This window comes from Ricinus communis, chromosome 5, assembly GCF_019578655.1.
Source record: "Ricinus communis isolate WT05 ecotype wild-type chromosome 5, ASM1957865v1, whole genome shotgun sequence".
Taxonomy (NCBI): domain Eukaryota; kingdom Viridiplantae; phylum Streptophyta; class Magnoliopsida; order Malpighiales; family Euphorbiaceae; genus Ricinus; species Ricinus communis.
This window is the reverse complement of record NC_063260.1, coordinates 14,912,753-14,924,901: the sequence shown is the minus strand read 5'-3', so window position 1 is coordinate 14,924,901 and position 12,149 is coordinate 14,912,753. Positions and strand designations below refer to the sequence as shown.

The window sequence follows — 12,149 nt, the reverse complement described above, 5'->3', positions numbered from 1 at the left end:
AGGGACTATGTCATTTGATGATGACATCATGGGCTCAAGTACTTTTTCTGACTTATTTTATTGAATCTTTTATCTTTCTTTATTTTGCTTATTTACCCAACTGTTTTGTCTAAAGTTCATCCGCCATGCCCATCCTATTCCTAAGCCAACAGAGAGGCGATTTGCCTGATGCTCCAAGCCATCCTCCATCTCGGGTTCCTCTACTGGTGCTACCTCCGAAGCACCTCCTACTATTGTAGTAGACGTGATTCTAGGGAGCATGCCATTCCTTCAAGACCCGATGGTCTCATACTAGAGTCCTCATGATGCGATAAAGCATCAACTTGCCATGGAGCACTGTCTTCCGCTAGAGTTTACTTTGAGTACCTGTACACACGTAAGTAACATTCTCCTTTACGTTTTCACATTTCTTTTCCTAAAAAGTTAGTAACACATAATGATAATTACATAAGTTCAACAAGACCAATTTGAGCATGTACATCAATTGGTCGGTGCTGTGATGAGGCAATTCTTTATCCTCGGTGAGGACTGGCGGGTAGGAAAAATGTATTATGAAATACAGTATGTATGCATGTACGCACATATTAAAAAATCTCCTTTTCTATTTTCCTCAAAGAGACCATGAAAGGTTGCAAGGACAGGTGAACGATCGGTAATGTCAGATTAATGCTCAGCAAAGCAGGATCAACACTCTGACGCTTTAGCTGTCTACCTTGCAGACTCAAGGGATGGACACTGATTCAGACGATGGGATTCAGAGATTCGGGAGATAAACCCAGCTTTTAATTGCTTATACCCACTTTTGCCATATTTCTTTATGTAGACCTTGAATCTTTTGAAGATGTATAAAACTTTTGTGCTTTTTAGTGTTAAAGTCCCTTCCTTACTTTTAATTTCTTCACTATATTACATATTTTGGATTTACACATAATTAGAGATTGAGAGAATGCCTAAAAAGCCCTTAAAAAGTAAAAAAAATGCATGATGACATCACACAGCCGATTGGCTGTGTGCTAAGCCGATTTAGCTTTGCGGTTGCAGAGTCCAAATTTAACTCTGATTTTAGGCCTATAAATACACACTTCCCTATACTCGATTTTCATCTTCAAAAGTCAAAAAAAGCATGTCTCAAAGAGTGCTAAGAGCCTACAAACTCTTCTCAAAACCATAACTGGTGATGATTGGATTAAACTTGGAAAATTTTATCTTTCGTCCTTTAAAGCCATGCAACATACCAAACTTGATTATCGGTTTCTTCATTCTGCTATTAACTTTTGGTGTTTGAGAGACCATATTTTTAGATTTAATGGACAAGAACTGTGCCCTATGATTGAGGAATTTTATGCCATTCTTAGAGGCCTTATGGATTCTCCTCATCTGATTACTTTGCTAAAGCTTGATGATCCCTTTCTTGGCAAATTAGTGGAGCTACTTGACATGCCCCTAGCTGAAGTCCTTTTCCATTCTGTTAGTGAGCTCATTACCCTTAATTCTCTAATTTCTTATTGTGAGAAGAAAGAAAGAGTTTCACCTACTTTGATTGAATGCTGAGCTTTTGCCTTTATACTCAATTTATGTTAATTTTACGTCAAGTAGGGAGATATTAGGATTGTTGGCATCATTAGTCAAGTGGAGCATGGAGTAGATCCTATACCCATCATCTTGGCTGAAAGCATTATTGGGTTATATATATATAAAACCCATCAACAGTTTGGAGGCAGCCTCATTCTCTTACAGGTATATAACTAAATCTTTTTTTCCTTTATTATTTATGCCTTAACTTTTTCCTAAGTTGCCCTTTTGAGTTTTCAACTTAGCATACTTTGTTTTTGCTTAAACCGCCCTTTCGAATTTTCAACTTAGTTTTTTTTATTTTTGCAAATTTGGTTGCACGAAAAGCTTCAAATACTGAGCATACCAAGGAACATTGATAAATACAAGCTGAAGCACCTACAAGTTTGACTAGTTATCACTCAGCGGGACCATGATGGCTGGATTTCTTGGATGAAGGGAATTCCTAATACACTTATTCGCTGGTATTAGTGGAGAATCAGGCATGTCACAATAAAGGTATGCATCGACTGTGTGCCTTCACCTGGATTACGGGCATCCACTTTCTATACACTCTCAAGACTTTGCTGCTAGTATAGGCAAAAGCAACGGATTTTAAAATTTCCTCATGAACTTGAAGGCTTCTCATTTAGACAAGATTTCCTAGACAAGATGGAGAGACTCTAGCCTCGCCATGGACAAAGAGCACAACCTTGACTTCAAAGGCAATCTAATCACAAACGATAACTACAAAGCTCAGGTCGAGCTTCAGATTACCACTTCTCTTAGATTTGCGAGGTTTAAAAGGACCGGAGAGTTAGCTGCCCATTCTAAATATGCAGATGCAAATGCAAATAGAAGGAAATAAAAAATATATTTCTTTTTAGATCTCATTCTTTTTGCTTAGTACTTTGGTTTAGTTTTTCCTTTCAGTTAGTATGTAAAGGAATAAACAGATATATATAGTACATTTGATAAGAATTCCACACACTTTATTCATTTAATGGAGGTCCAAATGGGTACATTTTGATTTCTTATTGCCATCAGCTAGTCTTTTCATATTTACTAACAGATTATTTTCTCTCATTGCCTTGATTTTTGTCTGACCAGCTCTTCTTAGGATTTTCCGACTAGTATGCTTTTTTTCTATTATATATTTATTTTTTATACATAGTATTTCTTAAGACAGTCCAGGTTGATTGGCTCAGAAAACTCACTTTCCTCCAATTATGAGATCTTAGCGGCATCTTTTGACAGGATTTCTTTTACCAAGTATGGGTATGGGCAGCGGTTTCAGGTAACTACGGCCTTGTAAGGCTTTTCAACCTAATCGAGAATATGCTAACTAATCATTGAGACTAGCACAGAGATGGGAGTCCCTACCTGGGTAATCACCAGAATACTTTTATTAATAAGTGGCATTTCTCAAATTCCATAAGGAAGCTTACACCATAGAGTCCAGAGATGGATCCGAAAGCTAACATCCTTATTTAGTATATTAGTCTTTAAATTTATTGTTTAACAAAGTATTCCCTATAAATGCAATCAATTTATACACAAGCATGCTAAAATAACACAAAATACACTTAAACCTAGCCTATGTTTTTTCAAGCATAACCCATATTTAGGTTATTAATCTAACTTACTAACCAATTATGTAGAAGGTCCACCTATTCTAGCCCAATTACATGTTATGCTCTTTAGATTCTAGCCTTTAAGCCTATTAGACTACTTGTTATGAGAAGGCCTATTTATTGTGATCTCAACCCTAACTAAGTTCAAATCCTAACTAAACATACCAAAACCCACTAGTCTAATTGAATTTTAGGGTTTAGGCCCAATTAAGGTGATAACTTTTCATTTGTGTATAAGATAGAAGATAACAACATATTTATTGTCTATGTAGAAAATACAAAGAAGAACTTACTTTAGTTGATCTAAGAAATGTGGATCAAAGGCATAAGGAGAATTCTCTCGATGATTTGAAAGCCATGTAAGTATATTACAACAAGACACATTTTTATAGTATATTATGGATTGTATATTAATTTTTATATAAATTTGCTTTTAGGTCATATAATTATATAATAAATGAAATGGAGAGGTGAATAAGAGCTTTTGTCATTAGCTCGAGGACCGGACAAACGAGTTTGTTGCTATAGAGGCTACTTTATCAATGGGTACAAGTTTTGCACAAGAGAACAAGAGATATTTAAAAGAAAAAAAAACATAATCATTGTTAAGGGTGATGGATCAACTGGCAACTTGGAGTTTTATGATGTACTTACACCAATTATGGAGTTACAATACACCTTTGGTAATCGGGTCGTATTATTTAAAGGTGATTGGTTTGATATTCCTCCTAGAGGAAAAAATCAAACCAAGAGGTATAAGAAGGACATAAATGGCTAGGATTAATATGATGCACAAACTTAAGATTAATGAACCATTTGTCCTAACATGTCAAGCGAACCAAGCTTATTATGTGAAGGATGTTCTAAATCCTAATTGCATTTAATAGTAAGAATAAAGCCTCAAAACTACTATGATTTGCCACTTGAGTTTATGGATATTGAAGTACATGATCGACCTATTGATATAGAGCCATATTAAGACAATGAATTGCCAATTACTGAAACTTATAGCGTTATATATTATCAGATAACTTATGTGCTTTGTGTAGAGATGATGTTAAAAGTTCCTATATTTATGAGAATATTTTGATTTAAGAGCAAAAATTGGTTGATGATGATAAAGACACAAATACAAACATAGATGATGATGTTGATGATGAAGTCTTATTTGACAATATGAAAGTTTTTGATGACATTGATAGATGATGAGTTTATTATTTGACTAGTTTGGTGTTTAAAATCACTAAATGTTGATAATGATGTCTCATTTGTTTTCTTATTATATGTTTTCTTTACTTGTGTTATCAAAAGTATGTACTTCAGATAGATACTTCCAAAATATAATTCTAATATTCAGTAGCAATAATTCTAATATTCTAATTCAACAACAATAATATGGGCAGAAAGACTCCAAGAATATCAATACGTACTCCCCAAACAGGTAGTAGCACATATGGAATGATGAAAAGAACTCCAAGGTCACAAGGAGGGATTCCTAAAGCATTTAGTAGTAGTTTTATTTTTATTGTCTCCTTTATTATGTTTTTTTCTTATACTATAACTTATTTATTTTTTATTATTTAAATCTTTTTTTCTAGGTACTATAATTTAAAAAAGGAAAGGAAGAGAGTCTACAAAAGGAATTGCAATTGCAAGGAAGGTTAAAAGTATTGATGTGGAGTTACCAGTATTAATACTAGAGACAAAACTGCGAGCTATTGGTATCAATGTTGAAAATTTTATATCCAAACTTGGTGTTAAGGTACGATAAGATACATTATATATTCTTTTAATAATTCTATATTTTTATTCTGCATGGTTTTCCTTAATCAGTTGTATTTTTTTATATTTTTTAATTTCTTTATCTTTAAAGTTGGTGTTAAGGTACGACAAGATGCACCATTAAATGTCAAAAGGTGGAAAAAAGTATCCAAATTAGTTAAAGAGAAGATTGTTGCACTCATGAGGGTGAAAAAAACTTACCTTTATTTTTTAATCGTAATTTTTTGTCTCATCTTTTATTGTTAAACTTACCTTTCTTTCAATTGTAATTGTCAATTGTATTTTTAGGAGCATTTTGTATTCAGCGACTCGAAAATTATTGAGAATACTATATATTTAGCTGCTAGTGATCTCTGTAATACCCGAATTTTTTTTAATAATAGTTATAATATTAGTAATAATTAATAAACGAGTTTTTATTTAATTTAATATTACTTTATTATTAATTTATTTATTTGGGATGATTTAAAAATAAAATTTCAATGCTAGATAAAAATAAGGGAGTTATTTTTCTATGTCTAATTAGTTTGATTTTCAAGAAATTAATTAAGTAAATTCTTTGGGCAATAAATTATATTTTTGGTCACTAAATTTTCTCCCTTTATGAGTATATGAATTAAATTTTATATTTGAGAGTTATAAAAGAATTAGTAAATAATATTTTATAAAAGAATTTATTTAAGAATGAAAATTTTAATTAGCTAATGGTGTTAATTTTAATTGAAAACTAGTTAAAATTGATTAATTAAATTAATTAAGTGTTAGGATTAAATTGACAACTAATTTTGGAATAAGAATTAAAAATATAATTATTTTAATTTAGGATTTTAAATGAAATTTGTATAGTTGGTATTTTCATAATTAAAGGTGTCGGTAGAGGTATTTTAGTAATTTCACATTTAAAAGCAAGGGTACTATATTTTCAATAATTCTATTTTTGGCCCAAATTAAATAGTTAGGGGCTTAAATGAAAAGCTAAAGAAAAGTTGAAGGGTTAATAAGAAATTTTATAAGATGAAATTGTTAGTGATTAAAGAAGTTAAGGGACTAAATGATAAAAAAAAAGTTCAGGGAATAAATGTCGGTATAGAGAAGAAGAAAAGGGGAAGGAGATCGGGGAGAGAGGAGACCGAGCGGGGGAAGGCTGTGTGGTCATCGATGGCCGACCGTCTGGGTGCGGCCGGTGTCGGCGAGCAAGGCGACAGTGAATGGCGGTGGCGTCGGCAGCAAGAAAAAGAGAGAGAGGTGTCGGTTGTCAACACCGTGTGTGGCGTTTCTAATAGCTTTGGCAGCCGACTCGGGTGGCGATCGATTCACCTGAGTATGGGCTTCCTTTTTGGAGCAGCGGCGACGCAAATGGTGGCTGGAGTTAGAAGTTCACAGTGGAGAGAGAAAATGGGAGGCAGCCAGAGTTTTTGGGCTTTTCTGGTGAGGGATGGTCGATCAGAGGATATATCCGAACTCTTCTTGGCTCAAGCTTTCCAATGGCACCGGTTTCGTGGCAATCGAACTCCATTCGAAAATCGACGACCGAGATCATCCGTAAATCTCTCTAGATGATAAAGTCGGATCGAAAGATCGGAAGCTAGGATCGTCATCAGCGTGTTGTCTCTAGTCTTTATGCATGTTCGGATCGTCAATCGGACTCTGGCGGTTGGAGGCGAGTCGACCGAATGATCAACCATCTCGGTAATTCTCTGGCCCGTAGATTTTAGAGTTTATTAATGAAGATTATGTGTTTAATTGTTTCTTGAATATTAGAAAAAAATTATGTGAGGGTTATTAGTTAAAATAATTGTCGGACCGTCTGCCAGTTATCGTGATTGTGTTATGTGGCGAAGTCGGGAAAAATAATCTAGTGTGGTGGCCCGACTCCCGTTAAATAAATTATTGGAATATTTGAAGTAGACGTCCGTGCTTAGGGGAGGTTCTGCCGAATTTTCGGTAGAATTTACTCGAGTTAAAATTTTTAGACAGTCAGTCCTAGGAATCTAGACCTAGGGTTAATTTCAATTGTTTTAATGTTATTGATTGAATTATTTTTCGTGATTAGATAATCCGTTAGTTCGGCTCGCTCCACCCGAGGCATCGGAGCAGAGCTAGAAGGTTGTCAGAACTGTGAGTTAAAGTCATATGTCTGTTTACATGTGTCATGCTAAGATTTTATGAAATAGTTCCGATTACATGAATTAATATTTTAATTATTTATTTATTCACTATTGATATATGTTTCATTTTCTGCATTATGATTTTATTGATTTCATGTTGACTCAGGATGGAATGACAGTAGAACATGCCACCTGATGGGTTGCATCAGGACCGCGTGCGCACCGATATGAATCTGAGACAGGTAGTAAAAGGGTAAATTTAAAAAGATAAATTTAGGACTTGCTCTGGTCGAGCATTGCTCTCTGGGCGCCGGCTTGTTTGGAAATTTAAGTAACCAGACTGGACTTAAGGACCCTGGTCGAGCTTCGCTCTCTGGGTGCTAGTCTTATTGGAGTAAGAGAGCCGAAAGGCTAAGACTGTTAGTGATAATTAAGTGACCGGACTAGATCTAAGGACCCTGGTCGAGCTTCGCTCTCTGGGCGCTAGTTTTGTTGGAATGAGAGAGTTGAGACTGTTAGTATTGGGGCTAGGGTTCTACTGAGGTACTCTGTCTCATGGTATGAAATAAAATTTATTTTATTTTATTTTACAGAAGCATAGCATGACACTATTTGATTTTAATTAAACAAATGTCTTATTGAAGTATTTATATTCATTTTGGGATATATGATTTTAACTCACTCTCGAGATTGACAGTCTCAATTTCACTTGTACAAAGATTAAACTGTTGGTATTGGGGCTAAGGTTCTACTGAGGTACTCCGTCTTGTGGTATGAAATAAAATTTATTTTATTTTATTTTACGGAAACATAGCATGACACTATTTTATTTTAATGAAACAAATATTTTATTGAAGTATTTATATTCATTTTGGAATATATGATTTTAACTCACTCTCGAGACTAACATTCTCAATTTCACTATTTTCAAGTGTGGTTAGTTTTCAACAGTTATTTTCTCTAGCAGCCCCACTCCTTCATCCTCGGGTTGGATGTAACTGAATTCATTAGTATGTTAACTTTTAAAATTCTAGATTTTTTGCAGTAGAAATTTTAGACTTATCAGTTTTAAATTTTATATAAATTCAAGTCTCGCCTAATTATGCTGGCGGACCGAATTTAATTTATAGTATTCGTTGATTTAAGGTTAATTGTGGAAAAAGAGCTTTGGATTGAGTTCGGATTTCAATTTGATTGAGTTAGTGAATAGTCAGGCTTACTACGGAATTTGGTGGCCTTAAGCCTACCCATTCCCTAGTGCCGGTTACGGGTTTACAGATCTGGTCATTAGGACTTGGCATGCTAGATTGCATAAGCACTATTAAAAGTTTGAGATGGATGAAGAGCGCCTTCAAATTCGTTATCAAGATACAATTGATAAAGTTTGGAAAGAGGTTGTTGAATATTTTGGCATGGAAGAGTTTAAGGTTTCTTTCTTTTTATTTTTAAAGATTTTAATTATTTTGATATTAAATTTATTGTTAATATTTTTCTTTTGATCCTTAATTTTTAAATTTTCATATAGGCTAGAAGTATAAGAAATAAAAAAAGTCATGCTCAACAAATTGTGAACTACATTTGTAGTTGAAAGTCCTTTCAAGCAATTAACCATGCTATGGTATAAAGTTACTTTTGATGATTTCCTTTTACTCACTTGTTGCAACAATTTAATTTATTCAATATTTAAATTACTTTCTGCTTATGTATGTGTTTTATAGTAAGAAGCAACTGCAAAATAACTTGATGCAGCTTTGGAAAATGACTCATATGCAGTCTAATGGTACTTGGGAGGATCGTCGCTCTGAAGAGATTTATATGAGCATCAATTTTCTGTTTTTGCTTCTTGTTTCATGCTTGTTAAGGAACTGTGTAGTTATTAAATAAATTTTTACTACCTTTTCTTTTAGTTAATCATTTTATGGAAAATAAAATGAGATGGATACATATGGTGAACTCTTGTTATTATGCAGGAGAGTGTAGTTGAGATTATCTCTGACCAACTGGAAGAGAGAGAGGAAAAATGAGACAGTGTTACTCAAATAACAAGAGATCAAGCTTTTCGTATGATGGTTGGTGAGAAATCTGGCTATATTCGAGGGCAAGAGTGAGGCTCTAAACCTGTAAAGGCTATAACTCAAGAATTTACTCAAGCACAAGTTGCAAGGGCGATAAAAACTATCAAGGCACGAATGCGAGAGGAGATTCAGACTGAAATACATGATAAAATTCAAGCAAAAATTTAAGATGAGATTCGAGAAGAAGTCTTAACTAAAATGTAAGCTGACATGTCCTCCTACATGAAGAAATCTGAGATTGAGTCGATGGTGTAGTCAATATTCTCTGAAATGGCTGCTTCTCAAAGTTATGGTATCTGAGGTAGAGAAAAAGGTAAAATATTTTTATATTTAGTATTGCTCTTTCTTAGTACCAAATATGTCTAAAGTAATATGATTTGCAAACTGAATTGCACATGCATATGAATCTAGCTTTTATTTATCTTTTAATTCATTATTTTAGATTGTTGAACTATTTTTCCCAAGTCTAGTAGATGTTCTTAATTTTTGTTGTTTATTTTTTCAACTCAGTCAATTGCTTCAAAAATGATAATAGATTTCATGCAGGCTACTTCTATCAAATTAGAAGTATAGAAAGCAACACGGTTTACACATATTTTTCAATTTTAGAATGTTGTCGCTCAAAATACATCATCTTACTTTGCTTGTTTGGGCCTTTAAAGGCTCTTTCTTGTTTTTGATGTTACTAAGAGAAATTTATTTATTTAAGTACTTATTTGAACTTTGTTTAACTTTGAGGCTTCTAGTACTGTTGTTGTGATTTTACTATGTCCTATGATAGACATCATACTACACATGTTTTCATGCCTAATTGTTTACATTTTTGTGCATGATTATCTCGTTTTATGCTAGAATCACATGTCTTTTGTTTCCTTTCATATTTCAGGTCATTTTCAAAGGACACTATCAATAATCGAGGGAAATACACGAGATTACAGACCAAAATCTATCAAATTGGACGAGGATTAGCACCCCGAGGGTTGAGCACGGCCTGGACTTCGGCCGTGCTGAATTGCCAACTAGCTGCATTCTAAGAGTGCCTTTTGGCACGGTTTCCATAGCCACCATGGCCTCCACCACGACCCGTGGTGGCTCAGCACCGGCTTGGGCATGGCCTGGAAGAGGTCAACACAACAAAACCCTTAGGTTTAGCATGGCCTGGACTCCGCCCGTGCTGACCAGCACGAGCTTGACTATGGCCGTGCTGAAGAGACTATAGAGGCAAAAATTCGATTTGGTGAGTGGGGGCTGGATTTTCCTGACCTAATTCCAATATACACTCAATTCACTTGCTTTCTAGACCTCAATTGTTTTCAACATCGATTTGAAGATCAAAACAACATTTGGGAGCATTCAAGAGGCAAATTAGGGTTTGATTTTTTGGATTGGAAAATTAGGGTTTCTCATCCAACTTGAAAGAGAAGGGTGTACATGCCTTCAATTCTCTTTTCCTTATTTGTTCTTTATTTTGCTTTAACTATGAACATGAGTAGCTAGATCTTTTGAACCCATTGGGGTCTTTATTGTTGATGGATTGTATTTAGTTGTTAGATTTGTAATTGCCATTCTTGTAATCTTTTTGCTATTCAGTAATAAAGTTTGATTCAGTTAATTTGATACGTTGAATTAATTATCTTTTGGGTTGTTTCTTGACATTGAGAAATGCTTGTTACAACTGGAATTTGAATAGTAAGAACTGGTAGTTAACACTTAAAGATAAGGTTAATTCACTCGCCGGATTAAGAATTAACAATTCTTAATAGATCTAAATCACGCTTAATGCTAATCTGTAATAATATGATAGGAAGAGATTCCATTAGGTTAGTGCAGGTTTAGGAAGTCGGTAAGCTCGAGAGAGGAACCGAGTTCGATTCAGGATTTAGGCACGGGTAAGCAAGATTAATAATTTATAAAATCAACCTTTAGAATTCCATCACTTAGGTCCCCTTAGGGTTTGTTTCTCTTATTGCAGTTGTCTTTCAATTGTCAATTACTGTTTATTTATTTATTTGCATTCGTAATCATTAGTTAGTTAATTTAGACTTCTCACACTCAATTTCAGACTAGATAACATAGCGAACAGTAGTAACTCTAGGTTCACCCGATCTCCAGGGATACGACCTTGATACTCACTAGTGCTAGGCCGCATCGATAGGTTCACTGCCTTAGGTGTAGGTTGCATAAGTAGCCCATCAAGTTTTTGGTGCCGTTGCTAGGGGAACCATAATGGTAAACTAGAGTGAATTGTTTTTGTGCTCCTTTAGTCATTATTTATTTATTTATTTTATTCTTTATTCTTTATTTTATTGTTTTTGTTGATTGGTGGTTGTTTAGATTGTCGGTTTCAGGTAGTTTATGACTAGGAGCTCTAACCCTGATCCCATAAAACCCATATCTGACACGGAGCGCTCTCTTAGATTATTGAAACGACGTTTACAAGCAGTTGAGGAGGAGGTCGGAGTTATAGTTCAGGTTTATAGAGCTAACGTGATGGAGAACCACAACCTCTAGACCGATGACGATAAGAGGACGATGTACGAGTTTGCTCGACCATCTTTGGATGGGATGAAAACTAGTATAGTCAGACCTACTGTAGTGGCCAACAATTTTGAGATAAAAGCTAATGTTATCCAGATGATCCAATAGAGCTTGCAGTTTGGAGGATTGCCTAGTAAGGATCTCAATGCACATATCTCCAACTTCTTGGAGATTTGTGACACATTCAAGATAAATGGAACAACTGATGATGCTATTCGGCTGAGATTGTTTCCATTTTCCTTGAGGGACAAAGCAAAGAGATGGTTGCAATCTCTTTTACAGTAGATGATTACTACCTAGAAGGCGTTGGCCGAAAAATTTCTGTATAAGTATTTTTTTCCCGCAAAAACTGCTAAACTTAGAAATGACATATCTTCTTTTATGCAGTTTGATGATAAAAGCTTGTACAATGCATGGGAGAGGTTTAAGGACCTTTTGAGATGCTGCCCACATCATGGATT

General features: G+C 34.6%; 1 non-coding gene across 1 annotated transcript; it reads right to left on the bottom strand.

Annotated features, from left to right (window-relative positions):
* Positions 1-12,042: 12,042 nt before the first annotated feature.
* On the bottom strand, positions 12,043-12,149 carry LOC112535053. The gene has a single exon (XR_003079258.2). It is a non-coding gene; the product is annotated as a small nucleolar RNA R71 (small nucleolar RNA).